The sequence below is a fragment of the Pipra filicauda genome, unplaced genomic scaffold (assembly GCF_003945595.2).
Source record: "Pipra filicauda isolate LSUMZ 115617 unplaced genomic scaffold, ASM394559v2 scaffold664_size391380_pilon, whole genome shotgun sequence".
NCBI lineage: Eukaryota > Metazoa > Chordata > Aves > Passeriformes > Pipridae > Pipra > Pipra filicauda.
Window position 1 is genome coordinate 1,306 of NW_024104825.1, and position 18,040 is coordinate 19,345.

At 53.1% G+C, this 18,040-nt stretch overlaps 1 long non-coding RNA gene across 1 annotated transcript; it reads left to right on the top strand.

Moving 5' to 3' along the window:
- The first annotated feature begins 4,712 nt into the window (after nt 1-4,712).
- On the top strand, nt 4,713-5,351 carry LOC114002899. The gene is made up of 3 exons (XR_003546046.2): nt 4,713-4,975; nt 5,097-5,135; nt 5,267-5,351. It is a non-coding gene; the product is annotated as an uncharacterized LOC114002899 (long non-coding RNA).
- Nucleotides 5,352-18,040: the final 12,689 nt, after the last annotated feature.

Here is an 18,040-nt window from a genome sequence, read left to right on the forward strand (position 1 = left end):
CTCCTAGGCAATTCCTGCGTGAGGGCAGGCACAAATAATGGGAACCCATCTTGTGCAGTTATTTGTCTGAGGAGAAATGCCTAATGCATTGTGATATCCCACTTGAACTGGAGTCCAGGATCCTGCATTCAGTGCATTAGGCTGTAACTCAATTATCCCAGAAACTGGAGTCCTAATGAAGATCTGGAGCTGCAGGAATCAGTGGGAAAAAATCGTCTTTGTTCCCTGAGATCTCAGTCTGAGCAGGGTCTGTCCTGCTTTTGTGGGGGCAGAGAGGAGGAGCTGTTGTGACAACAGAGGGGGTGGTTTTAAACTCCAGGAGATTGATTTAGGTGATAGAAGGAAGAGATTTTTTACACTGAGGGTGGGCAGGCCCTGGCACAGGTTGCCGAGAGAAGCTGTGGCTGCCCCTGGATCCCTGGAAGTGTCCAAGGCCAGGTTGGAGCAACCTGGGCTGGTGGGAGGTGTCCCTGCCCATGGCAGGGGGTGGAATGAGGAACTTTAAGGACCCTTCCAACCCATTTTGGGATTCTGTGTAGCAGAAATGGTGTTTTCCTGCCAGGCAATATCCCATAAAATCTAATATTTGATGGGAGGGAAGAGGAAAGGAAAAGCTGCAGCAACACCCTCGTGAGATGGGGCAGTGGGGCACCTGAAATGCTTCCCAGCAGCCCAAATCAGCCTGGGCAGAGGAGCCCAGATCCATCGGGACGACACGGCCCAAACTCGGGGTCAGGGAAAAGATCTGCAGGAGGAACTGGGGTCTCAAGAGCTCTCGATACAGATCCTCTTCCCCAGCTGAGCTGGGGAGCAATCCCTGGCCCACTTGAAGGACAAGGACCTGGCTGGTTCCCAGCCCTGAAAAATGTACTGCAAAGATCAGGAGGAGAGCAGAGATGATCCTGAAAGCTGGAAAAGCTGATCTCTGCTCTGCCTGCACCACCCAGCCTGTTCCCTCCTCCCTGGAAACTGGGATTTGTGCCCGGAGAGCGTGTGCACATCAGCTGCTCCTGTGGCAGCAGCCCTTTGGCCCCTTTGCCAGAGCTCAGACCCCAGAGCAACAGCAGCAGGACCTCGGTGCCCCTTCCAGGGATATCCACGTGGATCCTCGGGATTCTGCCTGATGGGAGCTCAGGGGGAGCTCTTGGATATGCTGCTGTTGAGCTGCTGTCCCAGGGTGTGAAGGGACCTCAAAGCTCATCTCATCCCACCCCCTGCCCTGGGCTGGGACACCTTCCACTAGCCCAGGTTGCTCCAAGCCCCATCCTTGAACACTTCCAGGGAAGTGGGGAAGTTTTCAGACACTGGGACAGCCAGAGCAGGTTCCTGATCACACCCTGAGGCCACTTCCAGCCATTCCTTTCTGTCTCCTCCTCACCTTCCACACCAAAGACCTACAAGAACCCCCCACTCAACACTCTGCCTCCCCTTCCTAAGAGTGTTTAGGCCAGGCTCACACTGCAGGGGGAGCAGGGGGGGTCCTCTGTCAGGCTCCTTCTCTCCTCTGCAGCTCCCCAGGCTTCCCAGGCTCGTTGGAACCCAGCTCAGACCTCGGGATCAAACATCCATGTCGGGATCCATCCCGGGCACTGCGTGGAAAACAGCTACAAGGATGGTGTGGGAAACATTCCCAAGGATGGTGTGGGAAACATTCCCAAGGATGGTGTGGGAAACATTCCCAAGGATGGTGTGGGAAACATTCCCAAGGATGCCATCGTTCAGAGTGTCTTTCTCCAGGCTGGATGCTCTGTATCCCAAAGCCTCAGGGAGGTGCTCTTCCAGTGCCTGCTGTTGCTCCTCGTGTTGCTGCTCCAGCTGGAGAAATGAGATGCTTTATTGATGACTTTTTGTTTCCTGTTGGGGTGGCATAAATATGGATACACTTGTTTGTACAAGTGGAAATGGTTGCTAAGCCCCAGCCCGAGGACGACATTGAAACGAAGCTGGAGTTGATTTTAAATAAAGACCTAGAGGGCTGACATTCAGCTGCTCCAGGATCTGCCTCTATCTGCATTTTTAATCTGTTTCTAAAGTCCAAATCCAGAGTCTGGACTGGTGACAAACTGGAAAACCGTCCCTACACGTGGTGCTCTCCACACTCCTGTTTGGCTGCTGTGGGAGAGGGGACACGCTGGGCTGGGCTGTCCTTGGAGCAGGTCTTGTCCTTTCTCTTTTTGGCTGTTGAATTCACACCAGTTTTGCTTCTTTCTGGCCAGTGGGGTGGATGTTCCTGGAAAGGGAGCTGTCGGTGGGATTCCCACGGATGGACCCTTCCTGCCTGCACCCGACCCGTGTCCCCTGGGCTGCTTTCTGCTGTCAGCACGGCTTGACTGGCAAAATGACCCCTCTTGTTGTGCAGAGAGGAGGCCACGGTGCCTTGGCCGTGTAATCATGTCAGCCTGTCTCTGACAGCAAAGAGGGCAGCAGGGATCAGCTGGAAAAGCTGCCCGTGGTCCCTGAGCCGGACCCATCAGCCCCTCCTTCTCACAGCAGGGCTGCAGTGTGAGCCTGGGGAGCTGCAGAGGAGAGAAGGAGCCTGACAGAGGACCCCCCCTGCTCCCCCTGCAGTGTGAGCCTGGCCTAAACACTCTTAGGAAGGGGAGGCAGAGTGTTGAGTGGGGGGTTCTTGTAGGTCTTTGGTGTGGAAGGTGAGGAGGAGACAGAAAGGAAAGGCTGGAAGTGGCCTCAGGGTGTGATCAGGAACCTGCTCTGGCTGTCCCAGTGTCTGAAAACTTCCCCACTTCCCTGGAAGTGTTCAAGGATGGGGCTTGGAGCAACCTGGGCTATTGGAAGGTGTCCCAGCCCATGGCAGGGGGTGGAATGAGGTGATCTTTAAGGTCTCTTCTCCCCAAACCATTCTGGGATTCAATGATTTTTATGATTCTTGAATCCTTGGAATGCTGAGACCTGCCTTGTTTCAGGACTGAGGCCTCCCTGCTCTTCTCTGATATTTTGGGTTGTATCTTCTCTCAGAGCAAAGCCACTCTTAAAGCACAGAGAGGCTTCTCTAGGGCTCTCCTCCAGGATTTTGTGAGAGAGGTTTTCTGTGCAGGTGGAGGGAGCTGTGACCCGGCTGCCAGCAGCTTTTTTTTGGGAGAGTTGTTCCTTGGGGACAGACTGACCCCTTCCAAACGTGCCAGGAGCCTGAGAAAGGGAGGGAGCAACCAGAGCTTGCTGAGATCCCTCTGCAGCATCAGCCAGGAGGGGGAAAGGCTTGGGAGAGAGGGAAAGCATAAGCAGTTATCTGGTTTCGCAGATAAATCTGTTTTAATTTTTGTCCGGCGTCATTCAGGGATTTTTTTACCATGAGGGTGGGGAGGCCCTGGCACAGGTTGCCCAGAGAAGCTGTGGCTGCCTCTGGATCCCTGGAAGTGTCCAAGGGCAGGTTGGAGCAACCCGGGCTGGTGGGAGGTGTCCCTGCCCATGGCAGGGGGTGGAACTGGATGATCTTCAGGGTCCCTTCCACCCCAACCCATTCCATGTCCTTGCCCATCTCTGGCAGCTCCAGCTCTGTCCCACCAGCAGCACGGGGGGGTCTCAGACCCTCAGCAGCTCCAGCCCAGAGGCAGCTGCAAGACTTGGGGTTCAACTGTCAGTTTAATGGATTTAAACTGCCAGGGAGTGGGTTTAGATGGGATATTGGGAAGGGATTCTCCCCTGGGAGGGTGGGGAGGGGCTGGGATGGAATTGCCAGAGAAGCTGTGGCTGCCCCATCCCTGGGAGTGTCCAAGGGCAGGTTGGAGCAACCTGGGCTAGTGGAAGGTGTCCCAGCCCGTGGCAGGGGGTGGCACTGGATGGGCTTTAAGGTCCCTTCCAACCCAACCCAATCTGGATTCTCTGTGGGCACAGTCACAAGGGTCTACTTGGGTGAAGGGCAGAACAAGGACCCAGGAGAGCCCACCCTGTGCCCAGGGCCAGCCCTGCACAGACTCAGCCCCACAAGCACCAGGAGAGTGAGAGGAAAGCAGAGGAAAGCACAGAGAAAAGCCCCTTTGTGCCAGAGCTCTGGAGGGGAGGTTGGAATGCAGCAGCTCCCTCAAAAGCTCCTTTGAGGCTCCATCTCGCTCAGCTGCCAGTTGGTTTTCAGGCCATTCACATCCCTCTCCTCCGAGTGTCTCCCAGATATCCCTGAGCAGAACAAAGCTGGGCACCTTCCTTGCCAGGGGACATTGCTGGCACTGGAGCCAGAGCAGTGCCACACACACACAGCTTCCCTCAGTGTGCACAGCCAGAGCCCGGGGCAGATGGGAAGCCAGGGAAGGGCAGCAGCCAGGATTTACCCCCTGGAACTTGTTCCAGTTCAGACAGACAGACAGACAGACATCAGTGAGCCCCTGACATCCTTCAGTCGCTTCCTTTCATCTGTTATATCATTTATTATCATTTATTATCTGTCATTTCTCCCTTCTCCTGCCCAGGATTTGCAGGATTTGCCTGTGTCACCATCCCAGCAGCCTGAAAGGGCCCAGGAAAGTCGGGATTTTCCCTGAGCTGCTCCCAGGGAGGTGGGTTAGAGCTGGGCTTGGCACTGCTGGGGCAGCAGTTGGACTCTGTGAGCTCACAGGGCTTTTCCAACCTTAATTCTTCCAGGATTCCATGATTCTGTGACTCCAGAATCTCTGCTCTCCAGCCCAAGCCACCCCAGCACAGGAACCCTCTGCTCCCAGGTTTATCCTCCCCAGGGGCCCACCAGGATTCACTTCCAGGCAGGAGCCTCATTCCTGGTGTTCCCACCAGGAGAAGGCAGGGAAGGTTGTGGGGAAACCCTTCCCACGTCCTCCAAGGTGTTCTTGTCCGGGTTTTAGGGCTGTGCAAGGGGTGGAGAAGCATCTCCTCTGCTTTTCCCTCCTCTCCATGGCTTCAGAGATGCTCCCTGAGCCTGCAAATATTTGGAATTTCAAGACTCTTCCTGCTGGAGGCACATCTGGACCTCAAATGTGGATCCCCAGCTTTCTCTCTGCCTGTTTTGTTCATGGTAATTCAATGCCATCAACAAAACACTCCCATTTTACCTTAAATCTCCCATTCCCACCTGAGAGTCTGCAGGGGAAACACACCTTGCCATGCTCTAAGCAAACAATATTCACATTTTACAGTTCCCAACCCGGCAGAATGTGATCTCCTGGAGTCCCCTGGTGAGATAAAGTAACCATTTGCTGTTCACTCCTGACCTGAACTCCCATTTATTCCACTGAAATGTGGTTATCAAGCTCTACAGAACAACTTTCATGCTAAAAATAATCACAGTTTTCCAAATGTATTACAGAATTTCTTAGAAGACAGAAGCCCAGGGAGGATTCCCCAAAGCAGAATGCAAGGCTGCAGAAATGAAAGAATAATTTAGAGCCTTAGAAAGTGGATCATTTATAATTTTTTTTTTCCCCCTTAATATTGCAAAATTCATAAAATCAATGATTCATGGGAATATTTGCCTGGCCATCGAGGCAGCTTCGTAACAGGGTAAATAATTGAGATGCCTTTATTACATTATTTATTGGAAAATTCACAGCATAAATAATTCAAAATCAGCTAATTATGTGGAAACTGAGGGCTAAAGGGGGGCAACACAGTCCATTAGTTATGGCCACACAGTGGAATTTAATTCCCTTTTTCCAGGAGCAGGGAAGAGCAGGGACAGTGGGGAGGCAGCTCCTGAGGGCACGGGGTGATGGGAGTCCTGCTGGTGCTGCTTCCAAACTGAGTCCAGAGGGTGTAGGATCCCATCCCTATCCATGGGATCTCTGGGAATCACATCCTGAACTGGTTGCAGGTCAAGCTCTGCTGCCTGGGCTGGGTGATTTCATACCTGCATGGAATCATGGAATGGTTTGGGTTGGAAGGGGACCTTGAAGAGCATCTCAATCCACCCCCTGCCACGGGCAGGGACACCTTCCACCAGCCCAGGTTGCTCCAAAACCCATCCAACCTGGCCTTGGACACTTCCAGGGATTCCAGGGGCAGCCACAGCTTCTCTGGGCAACCTGGGCCAGGGCCTCCCCACCCTCCCCGGGAAGGATTTTCTCAGAATGTCCCATCGAAACCTTTTCTCTTTAGTTTAATCCCAACCCCCCTTGTCCTGTCACTCTGCCCTTGTCCAAAGTCCCTCTCCAGCAGGAGGAGAGTCCACCTTACAGGCAGCTCTGATTCCCTCTGGAATCCAGGTCTCCCTTCCTGGTTTTGCTCATGGTCTGCCCAGCAGCCAGTTGTCCCAGAGATGGGCAAACTTTGGAATAATGAGTGGAAAGCAGGAGCCAGCGCCTTGCTGGGCACGCAGGGATGGGCCCTGGAGATTGGATGTTCCTGGTTTCGTTGTCACCTTTGGCTTTTTTGGGGGTCTCAGCCCGTTTCCCAAGAGGATTTGCATCCATCAGCTCAATTTACAGGGCTGAAACCACCTTTCCATTACCTGCAGGACAAGCTCTGCTGCCTGGGCTGGGGGATTTAATTCCTTCATGGACCATGGAACAGTTTGGGTTGGAAGGGACCTTAAAGCCCATCCAGTGCCACCCCCTGCCATGGGTAGGGGCACCTTCCACTAGCCCAGGTTGCTCCAAACCCCATCCAACCTGGTCTTGGACACTTCCAGGGATGGGGCAGCAACTTGTTCCAGTGTTCGAACCCCCCCTTCCTTTATGTGATCTAAATCTCTCCCCTTTGGTTCAAAATCATTCCCTCTTGTCCTGTCACAGCAGCCTCGGGTTTTCTGAGTCTTCCTGGAGCATCTTTGGGTCATGGAATGCCTGGAGACACTTTTGCCTTTGGTCTGAGAGCTCCAAAAAAAGAAAGAAAGGAAGAAAAGAAAGGAAAGGAAAGGAAAGAAAGGAAAGAGAAAAAGAGAGAGGAAGAGGAAGGAAGGAAGGAAGGAAAGGGGAAAAAGCAAAAGGGAAGGCAAGGGAAAGGTTTGGGAAGGGAAGGTTTTGGGAAGTTTTGGGAAGGGAAAAGAAAAGGGAAGGGAAAGGAAAAGAGAAAGAGAAGGTTTGGGAAGGGAAGGTTTGGGAAGGGAAGGGAAGGGAAGGTTTGGGAAGGTTTGGGAAGGGAAGGGACTGGGCCTTCTGGGAGCTCACACCCCCTTGCAGTTTGATCAAAATAGAACACCCCAAACACACATATTTTTCTTTATCAGAAAAAAAACCCAAAAATTTTTAAAAAGGGGTGAAATCTGGGTATTTTCCACTCCCTTCCTGCCGGAGTTTTGCCATCAGTAGCTGAACACACCTTGCAAAATGCATTTACCACTGTGTGAAATGTTGACTATGTAAGAATAGATTATAAACACAAAATTAATTTTTCTCTGCCTCTTCTGATGCTGATTTTTGACTCGCACGAGCTTCATTATTAAAAGCACAACCTCTTCCCTCCCTCTCTCCCACCTCCCCCCTTTTTCCAACCTATAAAAGCATCAGCAGCCTGAGAGCTGCTTCCAAAGCCTGGACTTCTTCAGGAATTTGGAAATAAGCAGCTTCCTCCTCTCAGCTCTGCCTGGCAGCTCAGGGAGAGGGGAATGTCTGGGGTGCAGATACAAACAGGAATTGTAATACAGGATTATGGCTCTGGTTTGGAAAAATGCCACCCAAGCAAATGAAGAGTTATGCACCTCCTATGTATAAAACATTATTTTTTTGCCACGTTGTTGTAATTGGAACAGCACAGCAATTATTCTTAATTCTTCCCTGGGAGGGTGGGGAGGCCCTGGAATGGATTTCCCAGAGAAGCTGTGGCTGCCCCAGCCCTGGAAGTGCCCAAGGCCAGGTTGGATGTGGCTCTGAGCAGCCTGGGCCCTGGAAGGTGTCCCTGCCCATGGCAGGGGCTGGAACGAGGTGATTTTTAAGGTCCCTTCCCACCCAAACCATTCCAGGATTCCATGATCTGGAATAAAGTCGTTGTGTGCACACAGAACCCCTGGGGGGGCACAAAGCTCAAACAGGGGGAAATTTGGGACCCCGTTGGAAAGAGCCAAGTGGGTTTTATCCAAGTCACCATCCTTGGAAGTGCTAAAACAACACTTGGATGTGGCACTCCATGATGTGGTTTAGTGGGAATGGGGGGATTTTTGCTGGAATTGTCCAAGGCCAGGCTGGATGTGGCTCTGAGCTCCCTGGGCTGGTGGAAGGTGTCTCTGCCCATGGGATGGGATGGGTTTTAAGGTCCCTTCCAAGCAAAACCTGGTGGGATTCTGTGTTTCTCAACCTGCAGAGATCCCACCTATGTCCAGGAGCTGCTGGGAATCCCCCCAGTCCCACCTCAAAGCCATTCCTGCAGGGCTGGCTGGAGCTCTGGAGCCAAAGGATGGATCCAGCTGCTCCTGCAAGCCAGGCAGAGCTATTTTTGCTGCAAACATGGTGCTGAATTCAGCACAGGGGGGTTAAACTGGGGGTTATACTGGTGATCATCTGCTGCTCGGCTCGGGAGGGGTGACAAGCCCAGAGAGGGGGGGCTGCAGGTGTTGCAGGTTGTGTTGCAGTTTTGCACTGTCCCTCTGGCTCCACTTCTCCCTGCCCTGGAGCACCCAAAGAGTGCCCAGAGCTGGCCTGGGACACCCCAAGGAGCCCTGTGGATCCCAAAGGTGCTCCCAAAAATAGTGGGACTGTTGCTTTGGATGAAGCTCCTGGTGAGGCACAAGTGCAATCAGGAACCTTGAGAGGGCTGGGGAGAGGGCAGGGCCACCCAGCTGGGGATGGGACAAGGGACAGGACAAGGAAATGGCCTCAAGGGGCATCAGGAGAGCTTTAGGTTGGGTATTAGGGAGAATTTCTTCCCTGAAAGGGTTATCCAGACCTGGCACAGCTGCCCAGGGCATCCCCCCATGCCCAGTCCCAAGTGTCCCTGCCCCGTGGGGACCCTGCCAGGCAGGGGGTGCTGTCAGAGCTGCCCTGCTCTGCATCCTGCCACCCACCCCCGTGCCAGGGGGGCAAAGCTTTGGAGGTGTTTTCCTTGCCAATACCTTTGGAATCTCCGCTCTGCTCAGCATTCCAGGCCGTGCTGCAGCCAGCACACGTCCCCTGGTGCTGTCCTCTGCCAGAACACTCCCCCTTCCCCCTGGCCCTGCACAGAGCTGCCTTTCAGCTCCAGACCTGCTTCTGGCTCAGCCTGGCCCGTCCCCAGAGGGGTCATTAATTCCAAGTCGTGGTTGATTTGCCACCAGCAGCACGAGGCTGGTGGGACAGCCCCTGATGGACCTCGTGGGTCCCTCCCAGCTCAGAATATTCTGTGAAAAAGAATCTGTGATCACTGAACCCTGTGGGTCCCTCCCAGCTCAGAATATTCCGTGAAAAAGAATCGGTGAAACTCCGACCCCTGGACCTCGTGGGGCCCTCCCAGCTCAGAATATTCCGTGGAATGAATCCGTGGAGCTCTGAGGGCTCAGCCTTCAGTTCTGCAGCTTTTGGGGATGTTGGCTGTTGGTTTTGCCTAAGCCAGTTGTGTCTGGGACTTGTCAGCCCGAGCAGTGCTTCCATCTGGGTGCAATCCAGACCTCGTGGCACCCTCAGGAAGCTGAGAGGAAGCCGCTGGTTCTGGCAAAGGAGGAGCTCAGTTATTCCAGGCTGGCTTCTCTGGGATGCTTTCCACCTCCTGGGAACTGGGAGAGTCAGATCCTGGCCCCTGGCTTGTCCTGCTCATGGAGTCTTTGCCCACCCACCACGTCTCCATCTCAGCGGGGTGAGAGCCCACGTAGGATCTCGGGTTTGCCTCTCACCTTTCAAGCTTGGACTCAAAAACGTGCCTTTGTCAGGCCAAGGGACTCCCCCAGCCCAGGGGGAAGGTGCAGCCAGGAGGGAAAAAACAAGATGTGGGAATCCCTGGGAGACAAAAAGGTGCTGGTCCTGCAGCACTGGAGCAGCCCGAGGTGTCCCTGAGGTGCAGGAAGGATGTGGAGAGATGCAGCTGAGCTCCCACAGCCTCTGGAGAAGGCACCACCCTCTCCTCAGCCCAGGGTGGGCCTGAGCACCCTGCTCTTCACCTGCCCCTCATCCAAGGGTGCTGGGAGCTGGGAAGGTGCTGGGAGGGAAGATGACAGTTGTCCCTGCTGAAGACAGGGCTGAAGAACTGGGTTGGCAGTGGTGACCGAGCTCCCTGCTGAGCTGCCTCCCACCCTGAGTTGCCTGTGCGGAGATAATAAAAGAAATAAAATAAAATAACATAAAATAAAATAATATAAAATAAAATAACGTAACATAAAATGTGATTGTGCAGCTGAATTTGACAGCTCTGCCCATACCACAGCCACCTGCCCACCCTGGCCCAGCTCAGGCTCCTGGCACAACCCAGCCTGCTGTGGGGAAGGAGCTCCCCCAGAATCCTGCTCCTCCCAGCACCCCAGGAACAGCACCCCCATCTTCCCTGGGCCTGGGTGTGGCCATTAATCTGGGCTAAAATTCCCTCCAGACCTCACTCCAGGAATCCCAGAGTGTTCCTTTCCCTCCCTGCCGAGGTGGGCAGGCTGCACACCAGGCTTTGGAATTGGCTCAGCAACCCCTTCCCTGGCCAAGAGCTCCCCCTAAAACCCATCCCAGGTGATGTGTGAACCATTCCCACCATCAGGATCACTTGGAAGAGGGATCTTTTTCTTTATCCAATGGCTCCACGTGGTAATGGATGCTCTCTGATCCTCCTTGGAGGGTTTGTTGTGCTCCTTCCACCACAGATGGGGAAAAACTGAGGCACAAAGGGTTGGAAAAACCCTCTAAAATCATCATCCCACAGACTGGGGGGAGAGTCAGGTGTGCTCTGCCTGACCTTGTGAAAATACATCATTTTGGGGGAATAAATCCCTTTTTTTCTGACAGGTTTTGTGCTGAGTGTGTGTTTTATTTCCTGGGTTTGTTGGGGTTTTTTTTCAGGCAGGAAATCGTGGATAATGAATTGGGATTGAAACAAATCGCTCTGAGCTGCCTGGCCAAGACCAAAATGTCCTTGTTTGTGGGGCTGAGTCAAGAGTCCAACCCTCCCCAAGGCCACCCCTGACCCCAAGTGCCACATCCACACATTTTTTTGAACCCTTGATGCAGCCAGACAAAGGCACAGCCTCTCCAACCTCTCTTTTCCTGGAGAGCAATTCAGAGGGGACTGAAAAAAAAAATAAAACATGGCCAACTCCATTTATTATAATAAACCAAGCCTGTTGAGCAGCCCTCCCCAAATTTACAGCCGGCTCAGAGCTTCACCCAGACATTTTATGAGCACAGTGTGACACTCTCCATGGAGACAGGAATGTTTATTTAGCCCAAACCCGAGCTGCCCCTGCTCAATGGGCTTGTCAGGGGTTTTTTCAAGCAGCCCTGATTTATGGAGGAGCCAGGGAAGAGCTCAGTGCTCCCAGCCCGGCCTCCCTCGCCCTCTCAGGGGGAGTTTTCTCCCCCAGTGCTGGGTGTTGGGAGCAGGGCAGTGCTGGGAGCCCTGCCCAGGGTTGTGGAAGCACCAGAGCTCACTCAGTTGAAAGGTCAAGGGATAGAAATGGAAACATGCCCTAAAAAACCCCAGAATTCCCAGGAGTGGGCTCTGGGCGAGCAGGGATTGTTTGTCTGGGGCTGTTTGCAGGGGGCAAAGCTGTCGAGGTTCCCACCCAGCCCCGGCCAGGGCAGAGGGTTTTACAGCCTGTGCCTGCAGTGACCTCCTGGTTGTGACCTGCCCAGGAGATTTAATGTCTGGGGGAGGCCTTGCTGCCTCCCCTGCTCTCCAGCACTCCACTCAGCCCTTTCCCACGTGGGAAATCAGCATCTCCTCAATGCTAAAATCTGAATGTTTGTGCACCAGAGTATATAGGAGTTTAATTCGAGTGACAATGGCACCTTAATTAGTAGTCTCTGCTAGACCCTAGAATCTTTTTACTATGTCTGCTTATTAAATAGTTCTTTCCCTACCTTTTGATTTATGGATATACTCAGGTCTCTGATGTTTGGCAACTTGGATGATATTTCAGTATCTACAGCAAGAAAAATATAAGCAAAAAACAGAGAATGATTTTTATTGTGTGATATAACACAGGGATATTTACAAATAGAACAGATCTTTCTTCACTCCTGGGTTTTATTAATAGGTTATCAGTATGGTAATATCCTGAAGTTAACGGCTGCTGGCATTGAATTATCAGTGTCCATCAGGTTTTCTTCAAATATACACTGTTTAACAGCTTCCAGGTACATTCAGCTGTTCCTCAGTTCGTTTTAGGGAGATCCTCTCACTCAGTTGTCTGGAACTGAGAGGGTATCTGAGTATTTTGGGACAATCATGGCTAAGCATAGTTTTTATAGATTTTACTGTCTATAGTAGAGCAGGCCCAGCACAGGGGCTGGGGGGGTGTTGGCTGTGAGCAGCATGAGGTGGGGAGGAGGGGAGGAGGGAGAGGTTTTCCTGCCATCTCCCAGTCAGCCCGTGCTCCTGGAGGAGCAATCCCTGCCCCAGCCAAGGAGGAGCTGCCCTGGATGGGGGAGGGCAAACTGAGTTGTGGGGATGGGGCCCAAAGAGGGGTTTTGGTGCTTCCCTGGGATGCTTCGAGGAGACTCTGCCCTGGATCTTGCAGGGGGAGAGGTGAGCTGGCTCTCCTTGGCTCCAGCCTGGCTCTGCAGCAGGACGTGCTCCAGCCCCTGGGGTCCCTCCCAGCCCCACCTCACGCACCACTTGCTGCAGATTTGCAGAGGTCTCCCTCCCAAAGCAACCTCTGCAGCTCCTTTCCCAGGTCAGACCTGCCTGTGGGTGGAAAGCAATGCAAATTCGGGTTCAGCTGAGCCAAAGGTTGAGCTCTGGAGCATCCACTGGAGACAGAGGTGATAAGTGAGGGAAATGAAGCATTAAACCCCCGTGGTGTGGAACAGGATGTTCCCATGTGGTTGTTTTGATCCCTTTCCCCTCAAATCTTTGCAAAACACACCCTTTGACACAGGGTGACAACTCGTGTCCCAGCAGGGCCACTTCCACCCCAGCCATGAGCAAACCTGATTCCCGAGGGGGGAATTAATTCACAAATGTGCAGTGGGCTGTGGGTCATTCCTTGATGGATTCACAGGCTGGAAACATCCCCTGGCTCAGTTTTTGCAGATGATCTGATTTGCTCGTGTGGGTCAATGAAGAGAAGCAACTCAGCAACCTGAGGAGCTGTGGGAAATGAGGGCTATGGGTTTTCCAGAGAAAATGGGTTTTCTCCTGATTCACCTGTGCTAGAGCAGGTTGGGAGCAGTGCAGGTGTGGGGCCATTAATGGGAGGCAGAGCTGGCTCCAGACACCAGGAAAGCCCCTGGTTTGGGGAAACCTGGAGTCCTGGGTGATGGAGAGCTGGCCAGGAGTCAGCAGTGCCCTGGCAGCCAGGAGGGCCAACCCTGTCCTGGGGCAGCAGGGAGGGGATTGTCCCGCTCTGCTCTGCCCTGGGGGGGCCTCACCTCGACATTGGGGCAGTTTGGGGGGACACAACGGAGGGAAGGGATTGAGCCATTGGAGAGTGTCCAAAGGAGGGCAAAGAGATGGGGAAGGGCCTGGATTTGAAGGCGTGGGAGGACACTGAGGGCACTTGGTGTGTTCAGCTGGAGCAGAGGAGACTGAGGGGAGACCTCAGTGCAGTTCCAATTCCTGGGCAGGGGCAGAGGAGGGGCAGGGACTGAGCTCTGCTCTGGGGGAGCAGGGACAGCAGCCAGGGAACGGCTGGAGCTGTGTCAGGGCAGGCTCAGGGTGGATCTCAGGCAAAGGTTCTTCCCCCAGAGGCTGGTTGGGCACTGCCCAGGCTCCCCAGGGCAGTGGGCACAGCCCCAAGGCTGCCAGAGCTGCAGGAGGGGTTGGCTGATCCTCTGGGGCACAGGGGGGGACTCTTGGGGCTGGGCCTGTGCAGGGCTGAGGGTTGGACTCCATGATCCTTGGGGGTCCCTTCCAGCTCAGCACATCCTGGGATTCTATGATTGGATTTTTAAGCCATTCCCCCCCATCTCCTCTGCCACACTCCCATCCATGCTGTTAATGGCTCTGTTGCTCAGCTGGCCCAAATTTTGGGCTGTCCCCGCTTAACCTTGACCTGCAAAACCCTCCGGGGTCCTCGGATGAAATGCAGAAGAGCTGCCCAGGGAGGGGGGAAAAGCCGCGGCAGCCCGTGCTCGGGTGACAGGGGCATTCAATGAGCAGACAGAGAAGGGGATGATAGCCCAGCTCAGGAAACAATATCTCCCCTAACCCCCAAATTGTGTCTCCTGGGGATCGTTAACCAAATATCTTGTCCACAGCTTAATTGTAGCCAATTATGCCAGCAGGGAAGAGTTCACCTTCATTGTGTGGGCACAAAGAGGAGCTGAGCAGGAGAGCTGGGATCAGTCTACTCAGAGAAAATTCAACAAATGAGGCTTTGTGAATAGCTTTCCTCGTTCTTTTTTGCTTTTATTTTCTCTCTTTTTTTTTTTCCCCTTCTTTTCTGGCTTATTGCCATGTAAAAAAAAAAAAAATCAATCTGGGGCAAGGGGTGACGAGGAGACTGAATTTAGGTCAATCAGAGGGAAAAAAACCACCAGACAAATTAAAAAGGAACGGGTTTTGTTCAGATTTGAAGTGTTCCTTTAAACTCCTTAAAAATGAAAGGAAGAAAAGCCCTGACTGGGAAAGGTCATGGTGAATCTGCAGAGCAAACAGCAGGGTTTTTCTTTCACAGGATTTAGGTGGGGGAGGAGGGAGGTGTGCTGGGGGCAGGTTGGTGTCTCAATCCATGCTTTTACGAGGAGAGCTCCTGGAATGGCAGAACAGCCTTCAGGCTTCCCACTGCCTCACATCCCAGTGCATCCCAGCCCATCCCAGGGCCTGGTGGCAGCTGGCCCAGCCCCTTCTGTATATGCATATATCCATGTCTTAAGTAATTTATTATTATATACAATCCCATATATACATTTCTTAAGTCATATTTCTACCATCTGAACCTGCCCTGATAGGAGAAACTCAGATTTGGGGAGAGCAAAGAATCCAATCTCCCCCCCAAAACGCCCCTAAGGTCACTTGGTGACGTGAGGGAAAGGGCAAGAGGGTTTGGGTTAGGAGCTAAATATTTACAATTGATGTCATTCCTTCAGAAAGCCTTTGGGAAGCTCCAGGAATCTGCTCAGGCTGTGTGTGATGAGCATCCAGCCAGGAAATCCAGCACACCCAGTGTCCATGCCCTTGGATTTGCCAGGTAACTTTTCAGGCCTCGGGAAGCAGATTCCAGTCTGGCTGATGCCCATCTCACCTGCCCGGTGCAATGGGGGATTTATTCCAGGCAGGAACCACCTTTTCCATTGTTTTCAGGTGGCTCCAACCCCTGGCAGCTCTGAACTGGGGCTCAGATGCCACACTGGGACCACTGGTTGGATGCAGAAGGTATCGGAGAAGAGCTGGAGTGGGTCTCCCTCACTGGAAGAGGAGGAGTCTCCATCTGATCCATCCATCCAGGAGGATCTGGGAGAGGAACTCGTGGTCCTGAACCTCTAGATCTCCCCAAGAAGCTGCAGGTCACCAGAGCACGTCCCAGGCACTTGGAGCTGGTTTGCAGAGCAGCTGGAGCTGCTGGCACGGCCTCGGACCTCCGGGCTGAATAAAGGGAAACACAGAGGGAAACTTCTGGAACAGGATGAACAAGAGCAAAAGAAATAACAAAAACGTGTCTAGAAAGAGGAAAAGCAGACTCTGGAGCAGCAGAGCCAGAGCCCAGCCAGGCCAGCGAGGGGAGGAAGTGTCACAGGATGAATCTCCGGGTGTTTTCCATCCAGGAGCTCTGAGAGGCAGAGGATCCGTGTGTCTGCCTCATCTCCCACCCCAATTAATTCAGGAAGAGCAAATTCTCACACACGGACTCATCAACCTTTCCTGACTGCTTTCCATCAGCTTATACATATTTAAAATATCCCTGCTCTGGGTTGGCAGCACTGAGAGAACTCCCTGGAAAAGGCCCACACCAGGAGTCCATCCTTTAACTCCGTGACAAGGGACAATCTGAGGTGGTTTGCAGTTCACATCCAACCCGGGCTGGTGGCAGCCAAGAATCACCATTTTCCTACAGGTTTTTTTAATATTTTTTAACATTTCTTACAGGTTTTTTTTTTTTTTCCCATGAAAGGGTTGAGGAATAGGGTGGGATATTTTAATCCAAAAAATCACCCTCCCTGGTGGATCAGTCCATGGTGGCACAGCGAGTCTGGAACCACAACGGGCACGGAAAGGGGTTTGTGCAGCTCCCAGGCAGGAGGTGATGCTGAGGGAGGTCCTTGTGCCCGGCAGGATGCACACAGAGAGCAGCCTCCTCCCTCTGGAGCTGCCAGATTCCAGGGATTTCCAGTGGAACCAGCAAATAAACCAAGCCACCCATCGAGGGGGGAGCTCTGAGTCCTGTGTTGGGCAAGTCCTGAATCTCCAGCTGGAGCTTGGACCTTCAGGCAGAATCCAGGGAGCTGCCAGGAGGGATGTCAGCAGGTGGTGCTGTGCCCCGGAGGGTGGATTGAGGGAATCTCCTCGGGCTCCGGGCATTCTCCGTGGTGCTGAGATGGGAAGTGGAGCTCGGGACCACTCCTGGCCGTGAGATGCTCAGAGAGGGGACTGCAAAGAGCACCCGGCTCAGCAGCTCCAACCACTCTGGCATGTCCAGCCATGGACAGAGGCTGGATTGCTTTTAATCCCAGAGTCACTGAGGTTGGAAAAGACCTCCAAGGTCGTCAAATCCCCCCTGTGCCCGATGCCCACCTTGTCCCCCAGCCCAGAGCACTGAGTGCCACGGCCAGGCCTTCCTTGGGCACCTCCGGGGGGGGGACTCCAAACCTCCCTGGGCAGCCTCTGCCAATGCTTAACAACCCTTTACAGGGAGAAATTCCTGCTGATGTCCAACCTGATACAACCCTGGCACAGATGGAGGCCGTTCCATCTCCTCCTGTCCCTTGTTCCCTGGGAGAAGAGGCCCATCCACAATTCCCACACAGGGAACTGGTGGGATGGATCTGATTCCCTGGGAGAGAAGAGGCCCATCCACAATTCCCACACAGGGAACTGGTGGGGTGGATCTGGTGTCCTGGGAGAAGAAGCCCATCCACAATTCCCACACGGAGAACTGGTGGGGTGGATCTGGTGCCCTCCTGCCAACAGGAAAACAAACGATCCAGTTGGGAAAGGGGGAGCAGGTGCCTGCCTGGCCTCTTTCCCAGTTGTTCCCAGCTCGTTGCTGGGTCAGCCCCAGCTCCCCAGCACCTCTCAGCTGGTGCCTCCTGAAGGCACTGACACCGTGCAGGTCCCGAGGCTGGTGTGTGTGTTCCTGCAGGGAATTCCATGGCCGGAGCAGCGGGATGCCCCCGGCACTCCTGTCACATCCCGGCTGTGGGGAGCAGCAGTGATGCTGACAGGTGGAGACAGGCAAAAACCAACCCTGCAAACCCAGCCTAATTGCTCTGGAGCTCCTGGGGAGGTGGGAATGGCCAATCCTGCCAGTGGCAGCAGCGAGGTTTCCTTGGGAAGACTCCAGAGCTCCGCATTCCAGGCTCCGGGGGGGTCAGTGCTGCTCTCGGATCTGCCCAGCTGCTCTTTGAAGGTGTGTCCACCACAGCCCCAAACCTGAATTTGGGGGCTCTGCAGACCAATCCTCAGCTGGGATTTGCCCAGTAGGAAGCCCTGGGAAATGTGCTGCTTTTTCCCAGATTTCCAGACCCACTGCTATCCCTGGCCTGCTTTTCCAGCCCCCTCCTGGCCAGCTGACACCTTTTGTTCCCGGGTAGTGTTCAGCAAAGGGAGGGTGTCTATTGATGTTTGATTAGGATTTAGCCAAGGGGTCAAAAAAATGTTATTAAATAAAACTCTGTATTTATTATAGATATCTACTTATTATAGGAAAGAAAAAACTACACTGCTCTCCAATATAGCCCATAGAGAGAGAGAGAGATCTCCAATATAATAGAGATATATCTATCTATATATCTCTCTCTCCAATATAATAGAGATAAATATCTATATCTATCTATCTATCTATATATCTAATATAATAGAGATATATTTCTATATTTCTTAAGTCATATTTCTACCATGTGAACTTGCCCTGATAGGAGAAACTCAGATTTGGGGAGAGCAA